Source organism: Dendrobates tinctorius, unplaced genomic scaffold, assembly GCF_039654945.1.
Source record: "Dendrobates tinctorius isolate UK_male_01 unplaced genomic scaffold, ASM3965494v1 ptg000038l, whole genome shotgun sequence".
In the NCBI taxonomy this organism is placed as follows: domain Eukaryota; kingdom Metazoa; phylum Chordata; class Amphibia; order Anura; family Dendrobatidae; genus Dendrobates; species Dendrobates tinctorius.
Genome location: NW_027361706.1, coordinates 14,907,221 through 14,923,388, shown reverse-complemented (window position 1 = coordinate 14,923,388; position 16,168 = coordinate 14,907,221). Strand labels below are relative to the sequence as shown.

At 41.6% G+C, this 16,168-nt stretch overlaps 1 long non-coding RNA gene across 1 annotated transcript in view; it reads left to right on the top strand.

Annotated features, from left to right (window-relative positions):
• The window catches only part of LOC141088240 (uncharacterized), a 215,129-nt gene extending 199,207 nt beyond the window's left edge, over positions 1-15,922 (top strand). Inside the window, exon 4 of the long non-coding RNA XR_012231859.1 lies at positions 15,019-15,922. This is a non-coding gene — a long non-coding RNA (uncharacterized lncRNA). The remainder of the gene's footprint in view (positions 1-15,018) is intronic.
• The last annotated feature ends 246 nt before the right edge of the window (positions 15,923-16,168 follow it).

Genomic DNA, 16,168 nt, shown 5'->3' with positions numbered 1-16,168 from the left:
AAATGTCACAGGTATGAACTAAAGGTGACCAAACACATTAGATAGATGTAGATTGATGGTTGAATGAACAGCCATTCAACAAACCATTGTCTGGTGAAAATCTACTCTGCTCATGCATGTTTTACCCCTTATATTCCATTAAAGTTGTTTAGACTACTTATCAAGGGACTATTTACATATTCATATTAAATATATCATATATTGTAATAATTGATAAAATATATATTAAAAAAATAATAATATTAATGACTGCTCTCTGATTGTTTTTACGGACTGTGCTCTAATGGAACTGTAAACTTAGGATTTTTGGCACCAATGCTCTATAAAGGGGTAAAATGTTACTTTTTGAGGCAGCTAGTAGAGATAAGCCTTTTCCCTAAATACTTAAAGTATATTTTTAATATTTTTGATAAGTTTAGAAAATCCATCTTCATATACTCTCTGTACAATTAAGGAGTTAACAAAGAGGTGTACTCTCAGAATCCTAGTCCTTTGGCAAGAATGGGAGGCAGTTTTAAAGAGCATCTCTCATCCTGTAGGACCTGTCCAGTCCTATATTAAGAAGGTAACTCACTTATTTTAATGGTTATTGTTTAATACTTAATTTCCCCTATGGTGATGTTACAGGAAAACTGAACACCTATTCAACACATAAGTGTAATGAGGGCACTGTTAATGGTCACCTGGCAGTTCTTAAAAGTGCAACCATGAACAAATTTTGGTTTGCTACTTAAGGCCCCGTCACACTAAGTGAGATCGCTAACGATATCGCTAAAGCGTCACCGATTTTGTGACGCAGCAGCGATATTGCTAGCGATATCACTATATGTGATACTTACCTCCGACTGGCTCCCCCGCTGGTTATCGCTGATCGCGCAAGAATGTCCTGGGCCGTTTCTCGTCGGCCGCTTCCTGCTGGGCTTCCTGCTGGCGCCGACGAGTGATGCGTTGACGCGGGCGGGAGGACGTCTTCATCGCCGCGTCTGACAGATAAGTAACGACGGCCGACCGCTGCTATGTCGCTGGTGAGATCTGCCTGTTTGGCAGCTCACTAGTGACCATTTAGCGATGCACCAGCGATCCTGACCAGGTTGTATCGTTGTCGGGATCGCTAGTGCATCGCTAAATGTGATGGTACCCTTAGACAAACAGTTCTCTGGCTTTCACCTTTTGACCTCTACATATGGATGTGGACTTGCACAGGGACCTTAGACTATGTACTGTGAGGGTACCTTCACATTTAGCGATGCACCAGCGATCCCAACAATGATATGACCAGGTCAGGATCGCTGGTGCATCACTAAATGGTCGCTAGTGAGCTGCCAAACAGGCAGATCTCACCAGCGACATAGCAGACTTATCTGTCAGACGCGGCGATGAAGACGTCCTCCCGCCCGCGTCCACGCGTCGCTTGTCGATGCCAGCAGGAAGCCCAGCAGGAAGCGGCCGACGAGAAACGGCCCAGGACGTTCTCGCACGATCAGCGATAACCAGCGGGGGAGCCGGTTGGAGGTAAGTATCACACATAGCGATATCGCTAGCAATATCGCTGCTGTGTCACAAAATCAGTGACGCTTTAGCGATATCGCTAGCGATCTCGCTCAGTGTGACGGACCCTTTAGTAGCTGCTGGCCGGTGGTGCAAGTTGACAGGAAGAATGGCTCAGGTCGCTGGGTCAGAACCAGGAGGAATGGATATGGACAAAATTAAAGACCAAGAAAAAGTTCAATAAATGAGCTGAGGTAATAATTGGGAATTAGGAAATATCCACTGGAAATGCAGCAGTTAATACACACAGGAGTGAGTTCATCAGAGCTAGTATAACTAGGACTGGATGTAGAGGCATAGCTATGGGTTTGGCTCGGGGGGTGGAGGGGGCAAACTTCTGAGTGGGCCCATAACCCTAACCAGGTAACCCGATTACAACTATAGTGGCGCAACCTAATAGTGGATGTAGGAGAACATTAGCAGATGAATGCACTGTTACTAAAGACAAACACTGATATTACCGTAATATGGTGACAGTGGTTGATACCTGTGCTGTAGAACATGTGATGAGATTAAAGAACAGTTACAGATAGTGACTTACAGCTGACATTTCTTCTGATGGAGTCATTCACTTTTCCAGTTTTTTCCATCTGGCTCAGTCCAAAATGACATTTTCTTCCAGCCAGAACTCGGCTGCAGATATTACAACAGAGAAACATCTGACTTCTCACATTTCCTGCACCATGCCTATTTATCCCCAACCTGTACAAACTCCTTATCCTGCTGATATTCCAATAAAGATCCGCTGCTGCCATATGTATCCCTATTACTATACCTATTTTGTGGTACTGTGTGCCCTCTAGTACTCCTTACAATATAATTCAAATAGACTTAATAGATTGTAAGTTTGCGAGCAAGGACCTTACTCCTTTTGGTATGTGATTTATGTGTTACTCTGTAATGCCTTTATTGTCTGTACAAGTCCCCATAGTCCTTCATGTAGTATAATGCACTTCCTATAATCCTTCCTATGGTATAACTCACTCCCCTTTATCCTCCATATAGTATAATGCAGCCTCCATAGTCTTCCATACAGTATAACACATTCCCCATAGTCCTCAATATAGTATAATGCACTCCCTATAGTCCTCCATATAGTAAAACTCACTCCCTATAGTCCTCAATACTGTATAGTGCTCTCTTCATAGTCCTCCATAGAGTATTATGTACTCTCCATACTCCTCAATATACTATAATACACTCCCCATCGTCCTCAATATACTATAATACACCACCCATAGTTTTCCATACAATATAATGCACTCCCCATAGTCCTCAATACAATATAATGCACTTCCCATGAAAAATACTATACTCACCTTTCCTCCTCATCCCTTGAGACTTTGGTCTCTACAGTGAGCTCTCTGACCTTCCACATATCTCAGGTAGCAGGCAACTTGTAGTGACATCATCATACATGCTGGGCTTAAACGTCAGACACAGAGGAGGGATGATGGTAAAGGGAACACCAGTTGATGCTCATTCTCTTCCATCATTACTTTCAACTCTATCGGCATCCAGGATGCCTATATAGTTGAACTTGTGTTGACTCGCAGTGGGCTCAGTGACAGCGCTGGCACTACTCCCCCGACTCACGGACCTCATAGCGGTCGCGTGGCAGTGCATGGAGGTCATGTCTCACTGCTCTGCCAGATTGTTGTAGTATATCAACTGTATCAGCGCGCTGGGCACACCAATAAAGTTAAAAGTAGCATAGCACAGGGTGGGCGTTGCAGAGCGCGGGGCCCTGGGCTAAAGCGCCATCTTTCCCCAGGTAGCTACACCACTCACTGGATGGGAGGATTTCAGGATCTTAAATAGTTTGCAGTTCTGCCCAGGTGGTGACTTATTTCCTGAGCTCTCAGCTTGGACAGTGGACAGAACTACAAGTCCCAGAAAACACAAGACTAACACTATTGTCCTGAATTACCAGGAACAAAATCGCGGCACTACATAGCCACAGAAGCAAAAACAGAAATGGCAAGCACTGACACAACAGGTTGCGTATTGTATATGCATAATTCTAAAATTGTCTAAAACAGCAAAAAAAACTCAAATCAAAATTACTAAAAAATAAAATGCTAAAAATAAAAGGTAGCAGAAGTAGGCAATACCTTAAATATTGCCCTATTTTTACTTTAGTGTGGATAATTGTAAAGGCATACCAGCAGTATGTATACTAAGATAATTCATAGCAATATTGAGAACTATGTGGCAGTCTATTGTTAATGTGATTAATGCAAGTTGGGTGGTATTACATAACCCCAGAGGAGCTGCATGCTAACAAACACTCACAAAATTTTTATTAATGTTGGAGAAAGTTATTGCACTGACATTTAAAACAAGCAATTCCCCTCCAGATGCATGACCCAGAAAATGGGCTATAGAAAGTGACATTTTGGTTTTACTAAATGTGAAATACCACTATTGTTATGTTTGTATGCTCTTTTGTGCATGGTTTAACTAAGTTAAAATTAATATACTGTCTATATAGGAAAAATCATTGCGACTATTTTTGGGAGGTTAGTTTGAAAGTTTCACTTTCCAAAAATAATTTTCACAATGGCCACTACAGGAGACACAATAAATGGATGATTCCTGTTTTATACAGTTCACTTTAATCATTGTGTTTGACACAGAGAAGATCTTCTTGTGTCTCATTAGGGTAAGTGCTGAGGTGGAGGCTCCTGACTTAGTTGTTAAAAAAAAGTTAGCGAGCCAGGCTCCTTCACACACTTTATTGATGACTAGTGAAGAAAAGGGATGAACATCTTCTGAAAATCAAATTCATCAGCTTTGTTGAATTTTTCCAAAAAAATTTCATTTGCAATTCATCAATTCACATGAATTGCAAAAACTGCAAACCTCCAATTGCGCTTAAAAACATTTGAGGACTTCTAGGACTATTGTAAAGCAGATGACTAGGATTCAACACACAAAGACAAGGTGGAAGTAACGTATCTATTTATTCTCTGGGTGTGAATGTAGGAAAGGTGTGATTTGAACAATAATTACAGAGTACAATATTCAATTGACAATAATATCACAGTTGCTATCAATGCACTATAACTCTTGCAGAGGGATTTCACTATGCTACATACCATATTTTTCAACTATAAGATGCACTTATTTCTCCAAAAAATTGGTGATTGCATCTTATAGTCCGGATGTACCTGCTGTGGATGAGAAGTTGGCATAGTCGCATCGGCGGAGCAGTGGGTCACAGGAGGCAGAAGCCGGTTGCTGCGGCTAATCCCTGTGCCCACTATTAAAGAGAAATGAATATTCACTGCTCCCCATGCCTATAGAACTTTGCACCTCTATGCACAGGTGGGAGGGACTATGGTCATGGGGAACAGTAAATAATAATTTCTCTTTAATAGTAGGTACACATAATCGTCCAGCCGCCATTCATCTCCAAACCCCCAAGGCCAGAATATGCACATTCACATCTGCTCTTTTGTGCAGAGCTACTCACAAAATTTACCATCTGGATACCTTAGTTGTTTGCTAAATCCAGTTGCAATGCACCAAGCTGGCGAGCAGCCGCGAGCCACACATCATGGGCCTTCAAGCCACATGTGGCTCCCAAGCTACAGGTTGGGGACCCCTGAATTAGGGAATTAAGTTGTCTGCATTTATATTATGAATTCTTACTTTAGAATTAGCTCCAGCTACAAACTGAGTTGTACCAAAGAAAACGTCTCCACTCCAAAAGCAAATTACATCTGAGGTCAATCAAATTCCATGCAAAAAAGTTATTAACAGGTTACATACTTTTTTATTCACACCAAGGTGTTTCTGCACTGGACCGTCACCTTTCCTCAACGTAAAAAAAATTACAAAATTACGCTTGTTCTTTTACATTGAGACAGGTTTCCGATCCAGCACTTAAACAAATTGGGTGAATAAAAAGCCTTGTTTATACTCTCTGGATCTCATCCTTAACATGAACACAGCCCACATATTCTCATAATATCTACTTTGTCAAACAGTTATCTGGATGATATTCTTCTCCAGTCACGGCCCATCATGCTTCAACTGACGTTGTATCCTTACACAATCATTACACATGAGCACGACCAACACGCTCCCCCCCATCTTGTTCCTTATGGCGTTATCTGTGCACATTTTTCTGATCCAGATCTTCTCTGAATCCTATTAGTGGTACAAATCTATAAACTACTGTACCCAATTAACAATATGACTTCCCCAATGGTTGTATATATGTGGTACCCCCAGGAGTATGGTCGCCACAGTGGCATTACCTTCCTCCTAGGGAGTGTGATGTCATGCTTGGAAGCAATGAAGGATCTCTCTGGCAGTTATCACAACACACAACACAGCTCCCACTCCAGGCCAGCAGAGGGAGCTCTGAACCAAAACTAGGGGGAAGAGCTACTCTCTGAGGGTCAGGAAGGAGAAATTAGTCAGTCGTGTGAGGAGGGCAACGTGTGTAGACGTGAGGAGAAGAGCTGGGAGATTGAGCAGAGAGTTCAGGCTCATTCCCAGCTATAGCATACGATCTGGAGCCCGGTCTCCAAGGTTGTATGGATATTAATGGTCCTGCAGCAGACACTGGAGGAATAGGAAGCTGTAAATGCTCTATTCCCACATAAGACTCGGAGGCACAACAGCGACGAGTGAGCCCACAGAGGATAGCTACAGCTGTCTGCCATGCGAGGGAGTTCTAAAGAGAATAAGCAAGTGGAACTTCAGTGTAACACAGTACTGCAAGTACCTACAAGTAAGCGCTAGGAAGGAGACTACACAACCCATCTGCATAGAGAGATTCCTGAGTTGCTTCCAGGCTAGCCAGCTCATGTGCCATCTGTATTCTGGACCCTGGACTGCATTTGCCAAGAAAAGTAAAGGTAAAGAAACTGCACCCTGTTGTGTCCTTGCCTTCTTCCTGCAACCTCCCCAGCACTGCTACATCTCTGTGCCAAACACTACACCCTCCTCCTCAACACCCATCCTCTTCTTCTACTCTGCCCTGGGACTGCAGCCCTGCCTGTGGAGGGCTACAACATCTTTGCTGCACCACACCATCTGTCCCAGAGGATCTGTCTGCAGCGTCGGCTTAACATCTCCATTGCCGAGCACCACAGGTGGCGTCACGAATCATTCACTAATAAACTTTAATCATTATCTGCACACTCGACAACCCCCCTTTTACAATGGACGCCCAGGGCCACGGACCGGGTCACCGCTGCTGTGACATTCCCCTCAGAGAGACCGGCCCGGTACCGAGTACCCCACAGCCCTGGGAGGCCGACCCATATATCGTACCCAAATTCTTCATCCCGCCTGCTTATCTTTATAAATGTCCCAGATAGAAAAAAAATAACAATGTTTCGTCACCAGCAGATTCACAATTTATTGTCCTACATCCCTGGAGTTGTAGCAGATACATTAAAAGAAAAACATGACATTTCTTGCCTTTCAAAGACCTCACACTATTGTGCACACACTGAGTTCATCCAGACTGTATTAGCTCCCCGCACAATCTCACACAACGGGAAGCCTGACATTTTGAAAATTATTGTGACCTGCTTTTTCGAGCTCTTACCTGGAATAATAACAGCACCATTTTATTATTACTTGTCATATATCGATTGCTCCAGTTCTGTGTGTTTACTTTGGGCAATGTCCCATCCACGTACAATTTCATCATTCGTCAGTTGTCTGGGGAAGAAAAATCTTTGTCTCATCCCTCATTTGTTGAAGAGCAGTTTGACAATAGAAAGTAATATATCTTCAAAAAACCCTTTCCAATATCTAGAAAACTTCCTAAAGACCGAATAATGATCAATTAAATTTTGCTGTTTTTTTTCCAAACATCTTCTTCTAGACAGATTTAGTGCGGGTAATTTTATGACCTCTTCTAACCTTCTTTCCAGACTTCTTCCATTCTAAGCCAGTAGCAAAGCCCAAGTCTTAAAGGATATGTTTTGATAAGTCATGCATACATAAATTAGTAAGGTTTGCTAGAATTCACTACACATTCATCCTTAAAGTTAGATTCTGTCTGAGCTATCCCCAGGACACAACCAGCCCTGAGCTTCTAGATGTTACTGAAATATTAACTCCTTGCAAGTAAGCTCATTGCACCTCAAACAATTTTGGTTTCTGAAGCCATATATTACTAGTCCTTGATTTTTCAATGATAGATTACATTAAGATAGATATTCATGCATGCTACATGCCAACATACTTCATTGCAGTGGAGTGTAGAGGAAAAGCAAGGAACCATCGGGAATTGTCAGAAAGACTAGTAGCTCATAGACAGATAGAGTAAGGTCACTGTTTTGAGGCTACGTGTTTCATCACTATATATGTGCTTTCATCAGGATTGGAAGTAACCTGTTTTGACAAGTATCTTGGAATATTACATGTGATAACGTGTGAATTCATTCTATTCTATTTATTATTTCATCTATACTGGAAGATTGAATTTTTACATGAGTAGGTTTTATGCATTGCATATAGAGGGCATTTATCTGGTGTAATCATTGATTCCACAGAGGTGGACAATGACCGTGATTGGTCCCAGTGCATATAGTGTGTCTACACATAACGTATCATGGTTAGCATTATTGCTTTACAGTGCTGAGGTCCTTGGTTCAAATCCCACCAAGGAAAACATCTGCAAGGCCCTTGAAAGTTTTTCCCGTGTTTATGTAGGTTTCCTCCAGATACTCTGACTTCCTCCCACACTACAAAAACATACTGATAGGATATTTAGGTTGTGAACCCCAACTGGCATGATATCTATAAAGTGTTGTGAAAAATAATAATGATGTATATGCAAATAAATACACAATTACATTATTCTAAAGTGTAGAGTTACATGCAGAGCTGTAGCTGCAGAGATCAGTGAGGAGGGTGTGTTCTTTCTGCCCAGTGTGTTGCTGCATGCTTATGATTGGTCAACATCATGCAGTGGAATAAGTACACCCCCCCCAGAAAAAAACCTAATTCAACTACGTCATAAATTATACCCTAACCTTTACAAGCTAAAATATCTGCAGCGGAAAGGAGAAATCAAAAAATAAAAACTACTTTTAACTCAACTCTTCAGCCACTACAGTATTTCATGAAGTGATCAATTTAACATGCTCAAACTGGGGAAAGATCCTCTTTAAATACATAGAGAAAAAAATGGAAGTATCACAGCAATACTTGCGATACTGACAGTATGACTAAGCACTTGCCCCCATGGGCCCCTGTACAGCTGCACATATGGTATATCTGCCTCTGTAAACAAGATGTATTCTATAGAAACAATAAGTAGAAACTATTGTCTAATGGTGCTCTTTTTGTTTCATAAGATATTTGACTGACTTTTTTACTGTTAGAAATTGAAAAAGATTCAAAATTCAGAATGATCTAAATAAAGGTAGTTCAAAACATTTACAGAGCTGAATAATTATCTGCCTTGCCCTCTGTATAAATACAGTTGTGCTCAAAAGTTTACATACCCCGGCAGAATTTTTGCTTTCTTGGCCTTTTTTTCAGAGAATATGAGTGATAACACCAAAACTTTTTCTCCACTCATGGTTAGTGGTTGGGTGAAGCCATTTATTGGCAAATTACTTTGTTTTCTCTTTTTATATCATAACGACAACCCAAAACATCCAAATGACCCTGATCAAAAGTTCACATATCCCATTTTTTAATACCATGTATTGCCCCCTCTAACATCAATGACAGCTTGAAGTCTTTTGTGGTAGTTGTGGATGAGGTTCAGTATTTTCTCAGATGGTAAAGCTGCCCACTCTTCTTGGCAAAAAGCCTCCACTTCCTGTAAATTACTGGGCTGTCTAGCATGAACTGCAAGCTTGAGATCTCCCCTGAGTGGCTCAATTATATTGAGGTCAGGAGACTGAGATGGCCACTCCAGAACCTTAATTTTTTTCTGCTGTAGACAATGACAAATTGACTTGGCCTTGTGTTTTGGATCATTGTCATGTAGGAACATCAAAGTATGTCCCATGCGTAGCTTCTGGGCTGATTGCAAATTTGCCTTCAGTATTTGCGGATAACATGCTGCATTCATTCTATCCTTCAACTTTGACCAAGCTTCCTGTGCCTTTGTAGCCCACACATCCCCAAAACATCAGTGACCACCTCCGTGCTTTACAGTAGGAATGGTGTTTCTTTCATCATAGGTCTTGTTGACCTCTTTCCAAAAGTAACGTTTATGGTTGTGGCCAAAACGTTCAGTTTTGGTCTCATCACTCCAATTTACCTTGTTCTAGAAGTTTTAGAAGCTGCTGACTGGCATTATTAATTCCTTGGATATCTTTTTGTATCCCTTTCCTGTTTAATACAGTTCAACTACCTTTTCCCACAGATCCGTTGACAATAATTTTACTTTCCCTACGACAGAACTCAAAAATGTGGATCTTTTACTGTACAATATATACCTGAAACTGTATGTTTTTTATTATTTTAAATAGTAGGCACCACATTGTTTGCTGAATTATTTCAGAAATCATCTGTATAAATATCACAGTTGCACTTTTCCTCTAAACATCTACAAATCTTGCTTACCTTTACATTAAAATAGAGTTAAATGGGTTGCCCATTTAAAATTAATCTTTAAGTGGTCTCTAATATAAATAAATAGAAATTTATATACTTTTGTTTTCAAAGGTGCCTTGATCTTCAATTATCAGCCTAGGTTTCTGTCCCAGCAGCTCTATCTCTGTTTTGAGTTTATCAGAGAACAGTGATTCTCATTATGGGGTCTGGCTGACCAGCTCATTTCAATAGCAGACTCTCTTTCCCTGTCTTTCTATACCTTGTAATGTCATTCAGAAAGACAGCAGTAAAAGCAGCCTCTTATTACATTATCAACCCCTGTATATCCAGTATTTGATCAGGTAGACTTGGTGAACAGCAGTGTGAGCAGCCTCTTTTTACCTCAGTGTGATGACTCAGTGTCAATCTGGTCCCTTGTGTGAACTATTCTTAATTATGACTGCTATATTATTCCTTAGATCAGTAAGTCAAGAGACAAGAGCCATTGTTTCATGTAAGACTGTCTGGTACCCCTTTTTGTATGCTAATTTGTGGAATGCCTGCTGATTAACGATTGAATCAGCCCCCTGCATTGTATTAGTCTGCATCATTTGGATGACAATTATGCAGTCTAATTGAACTAGTAAGCAATGAGGAAACAGCCTTAAATATATTACTCCCCCCAATCCTGGCATCACAATGCTCTGAAATAGAACCTGAAGGATATAACAGGAGTCTGATCCTGTCACTGGTGTGATTCTACAGGACTTCGGCCTACGGACCATGGCTCTAGCTGGTGGATTACAGAACTGCTCCACTATCCAACATTGAGTTCATTAATTTGTTTGGAGAACCCAGGTTGAGACAATCTGGTCAACAAGCCACATACCTCTGTGGGTGCTCACCAAAAACAGGGTGCTGCTGGCTGGGGTAGTTGGCCCTGGATGGCCCCAAGACACAGAGGTTCTAATCCCTGTCAAACCAATGGAAAGGTGAGACTCTGTCACTTGCACCATCTTGTATTCTTGCTGGGAATGAACTATAAGCTGTTGACTGTTGGTGATCCAATAAAGTGTTACCAGAGTGGGGTACCATCACTCTATGTTGTCTGAGTAGTGTTCTGCCCAAGGGGAAGGAGTATGGGCATTTAGTGGGATGAGCCCCGCCTCACGCTGTCTGTCAAAAGACAGCCAGGCCAGCGAACAAGAGCACCCACTCACCCTCATGTCTCTGCTCTCAAGAACCTTATACCTCCAGTATTAGATCAGATAAACAGGAAGAAAGGCAGTGTGAGCAGCTTTTTCTTACTTCAGCATCTGAATCTCTAATATTAGATGATATAGACATAGTGGACAGCAGTGTGACAAGCCTCTTCTTACCTCAGCAGTCCTGGTATCTGTTAGGAACGGCGGAACGCACTAAATAAAAATAATAATAAAGTGCGTTCGCCGCTCAGGGTCCACCGTGCAGTAGGCGATATAACCGCTGCTAAGTGGTGGCAGGAGCAATATGGCGGTAATGCGCACAGGGTTAAACGTCACCCAGGTGCACAGAGCAATCTCTGTTAAGTCACAGAGATGCCAAATAAACACAAATACACAGACTGAGCCTTTTGAGGTCACAGTACTCAGTATAAATACACACACGGTATCAGGTCACAGGAGTTGCCCAAGACGGCGGCACTACGTACATCTAGACCTACCATGTGTGCGGCGTCGCAGCTGCGGATGCTAAGGGGAGCTGCTACTGCAGCGCAGCGTGGACACTGCCGCTAAACGACAAAGCTATGACACAAGCGCAATGTCGGACGCTAGCAGCTGTGGATGTTGCAGCAGAGGAGCGCAGGCGCTGATTCTAACTCAGTCCCTAACCACATACGTAATATCAGAGGGAAGGGGTTTTATAATGAGTCATTCACCAGAATCATACATCCGTCCTCATTCACACAGCAGCAAGTAAGTCTATACTAGCGCATGGCGGAACAGCCATGCATGCCTTTTATAGCAGCCAGGACCTTCTACAAGCCTCCAGATCTCTGAGATGGACCAATGAGATCTGGAGCAGGACCTGAGCACATGACTTCCGATCTCCAATGGGAGATCGTCCCATGAGCATGCTCAGTAGGAGGGCAGAAGGACTTAGCCTCAGGAGAGATTTGTTGCAAGGCAATCTCCTCTGCAATCTCCTCTCCAGTAGGTAAACAGCAGGAGACTGCAGAATGTGAGGTTCTGGATCCCTCTGGAGTAAATGCAGAAATCCGACACCTAACAGTATCTACAGTATTACATCATATACACAAAAAGGACAGCAGTGTGAGCAGCCTCCTTCTATCTCAGGACACCTGGAAAGACAAAGTGGAAAGCAGAGGGAGCTGCCTCTTCTTACTCAACAACCCTGGTATTTCCAGTATTAGATCAGATAGTCAGGATGGACAGCAGTGTGAGCAGCCTCTTCTTACCTCAGCACACCTGGAGTATCCAGCATTAAATCAGATAGACATGGTGGACAGCAGTGTAAGCAACCTATTTTTACCTCAGCACCTCGGATAGCTCCGGTGTTAGATCAGAAAGACAGGGTGGACAGCAGTGCGAGCAGCTTCTTCTTACCTCAGCACTCCTGTTATCCCCAGAATTATATTAGACAGTATGGACAGCAGTGGAAGCAGCCTCCTCTTACCTCTGCATCCATTGAACAAACAATATTACATCTGAATATGCTATGCGACTATATACTCTTATACAGTACATGAACGAACGATAGGGCGCTTACTGAAGGAACATGTCCTATTAATTTTCTAGGACAGATTTCTGTCAGTGTAACAAGATGGTGCACATGTTAATTATGTAGTAATTGCCTCTGTAAAAATAGACAAAGATAAACCACATGATTGTGATTTGCTAATTAAATATTCTTGGGAATTTATTTATAATGAAATTTCCTTAGTTATTAATGTTTTAATTTCCTATGAAATGTAAGTGTTTTATCTACATTGCATTTTGGGTAAAATTATCATCTTTGTTAATAATAATAATGCGAATTTCCAATTTGTAGCAAATTACAAAATCTAAAACCCACGATATGATATAAATTTTACAAAAAAGTTATAGTGTAAAAGAGAAAAAAAGAAGAAAATTCTCCATTAGTAGAAACTAGAAACTAAACATTATTAGTGAAAGAATCAATTTAAATTTTTTTTCTAAGAACAGAATTCCTGAAACACAACTTGCTTCCCAATGGTGTAACCAAGAACCACACTTTTCTTTTACTTTGCTTATTTGCTCAATTATGGATTATGTAAATTCTCCCCTTTTTTTTTTACCCAACAGTAAACTAACTGAAAACATTGCCTGTTGTGGAGTAGAACAGTGTGTACTGTGCATCGCAGCCATTACCATGGCTACAAATCAACCACATGATGCAAAATGCAAGGGGAGCATGCTCCGTGAATGGATAAAGAAGCCTCATTTTTCTTCCTTTGTTCCGAAAGCTCCTTTAGACTTCCTGTTGTCAACCACAGCTGTGAGGAATGCTTCATTTGCATCGTGTCTGAAAGCATGGCGGTGCAGACTGGCAGCGGCCTGTATTGTGACTGTTAAAACCTAGATTAATGTCGAACAAAACAATTTGCGCTTTGTTTCTGTGGGAAAGTTCAGCCTCCCGGCAAGAAGACTTTCTAAAAACAGAGAACGGGGGAATTCTTCTGTTTAGAGGGGAAAAATTAGCCAGCTACAAATCACAACAACCTCTCTCCCCCATCGATCAAAATAGCCAACGAGGGCTCCTTTGCCCATTTAAAGTCCCTTTTGTTTATTAACTTTCATCCTCCTTTAGCTTTTTGGTGCCTTATATTGTGTTTTCCAAAGCCAAATACATAAACATTGTAAAAAAAAAAAATCCTAGGGGTTGACAATTCAATTGTTCCCCCCATCAACTTATTCTGTGTTTGCTTTGAGATTAGTAACAAAAAACAATCACATTCAGAATGGGAAGAAAATTCTTGCAAAGCCACAGTAATTGTGTCCTAGCGGTGTTCGCTAGTATTTGCATATAGGCGTGTGTCTAGAATGCGAGATCAGCTACGGTAGAGTCCCCCAACCCTGCACTGCTTTCTCCGGAATGTATTCAAGTCCATGGCTAAGCCGATTTCTACAAACAATGAGCGTCTTTTGCAGTGGACATGAATCACGCTGATCGCTTGTTCCCAAGCTGAGGTAGAGGAAGTTGACAGCTCTTTAGAAAGAACCAAACATTAAAGTGTTTAGAAAATTACAAACACGATGAGAGTCAGGACAGCAACAAAGAAAGGACAATGGCCATTTTATGCATTGTTATTAAGGAGGCGGCAGGGCTACTATAACCGGTCTCACAAAGTTTCTTTTGCACTGCTGTATAGCGCATTTTCAAGGATGTCCAATAGGAATCCCCGTCGTAACAAGATGTTACTCAAAAATGATCTTATGTACAATGAATAAAAATATCACCACTTAAAAAAGCAACACAGTCAGGACTAGTCTTACGCCTTTTGTACGGGGAAAAAGACCGTCCGAGGATGATCCGAAAAAATATCCGACAATGTTATGCTATGGGGGCGTCAGATTTTTCCACGTAACGAGCCAGTCCAGAGAAAAAATCACTGCATGCCTGAGTTGGATCTCTGCTAGACATACAGTTGCAATCACAATTATTCAAACCACATAGCAAATTCATTTTCAAAAATGTAAAACTATTCCAGCTATGGATTTGGGTCCAAAAACGGATTTGCAATACACACTTTGATTAGGTCTAGTGTTGTCCAGTTATGCAATTGCTGAAATATACAATTGCGATGTAAGTTATTCAATTTACATTACAAATTAGGTTTCCTATTAAAATTTACCAACTTTGTGCTGTTTATAATAAACTAAGCAACAATAATAATAATAATCTTTTTTTTTTACATAGTTCCACTGGAATTCCCTTCCCTAACACGTCCGGCTATCAGCCACACTCGGATCCTTCAGACGGAACCTGAAAATCCACCTCTTCAGGAAAGCTTACAGCCTGCAATGACCCCGCTACCTCCTCATCACTACTGGAGCTACCGCCTCACCATCACTGGAGCTGCTGCAACCCCTCAACCTACTGTCTCCTTCCCCACCATCCTGTAGCATAACACAGTTGCCATATGGCAACAATGATGTACTAGTCCACAAAGTATTTATATTCAAAATAGAAAAAACTTTATTGATTAAAATAGATACAAAAACCAATGGAAACAGATCAACGTACGGGTTGGTATGAGGGACAGATGGAAAAATTGTGCCAAGAATGCTGCTGTATAGATGAAAAAATGGCCGCACAACTACCTGGAGTCCATAAGGGGAGCTATAGTGCAGATGCAAAAATTAACAATTTAATTAATATATTCATATTGTGGAGACAATAGGCCAGGTATAAATATCTAGGAACAATGTCCCAGAGTCACCGCTGAACACATAATGTGTAATTTTATTTCTAATATCATTAGTCTATTACCTGGGTGAAAGTGACAGGCTCCAGCTTCCCAAAAAGGCCCAGGGGGATGTGCAGGCCGACCCCGACACGCGTTTCGGCGGTGCCTTTCTCAATGTCCAGCACTATAATCCCACACACTGTTGATTGTTAAGAGATTTATCATGTGTGTTTGTTGGTGGTATATTCTGCATCCTGTAGCATGTAAGCCGACAAGGGCAGGGTCCTCTCTCCCCTCTATATCAGTCTGTGATTGTTAGTTTGCTTACTGTAAGTGATATCTGTAATTTGTATGTAACCCCTTCTCATGTACAGCATCATGGAACCAATGGTGCTTTATAAATAAATAATAATAATATAGTGCTAACATATTCCACAGCTCTTTACAGTTTGCACACATTATCATCACTGTCCCCGATGGGGCTCACAATCTAAATCCCCTGTCAGTATGTCTTTGGAATGTGGGAGGAAACCGGAGAACCCTAAGGAAACCCACACAAATGTAAGGGGGTGAAGCATGAGAAGGAAGAGAAAGGGTTTACCTCCTCTGCTCCATGGCCGGGACCATTTAGCTGTGCAGTAGGGTTGCCAGGGGGGAAGA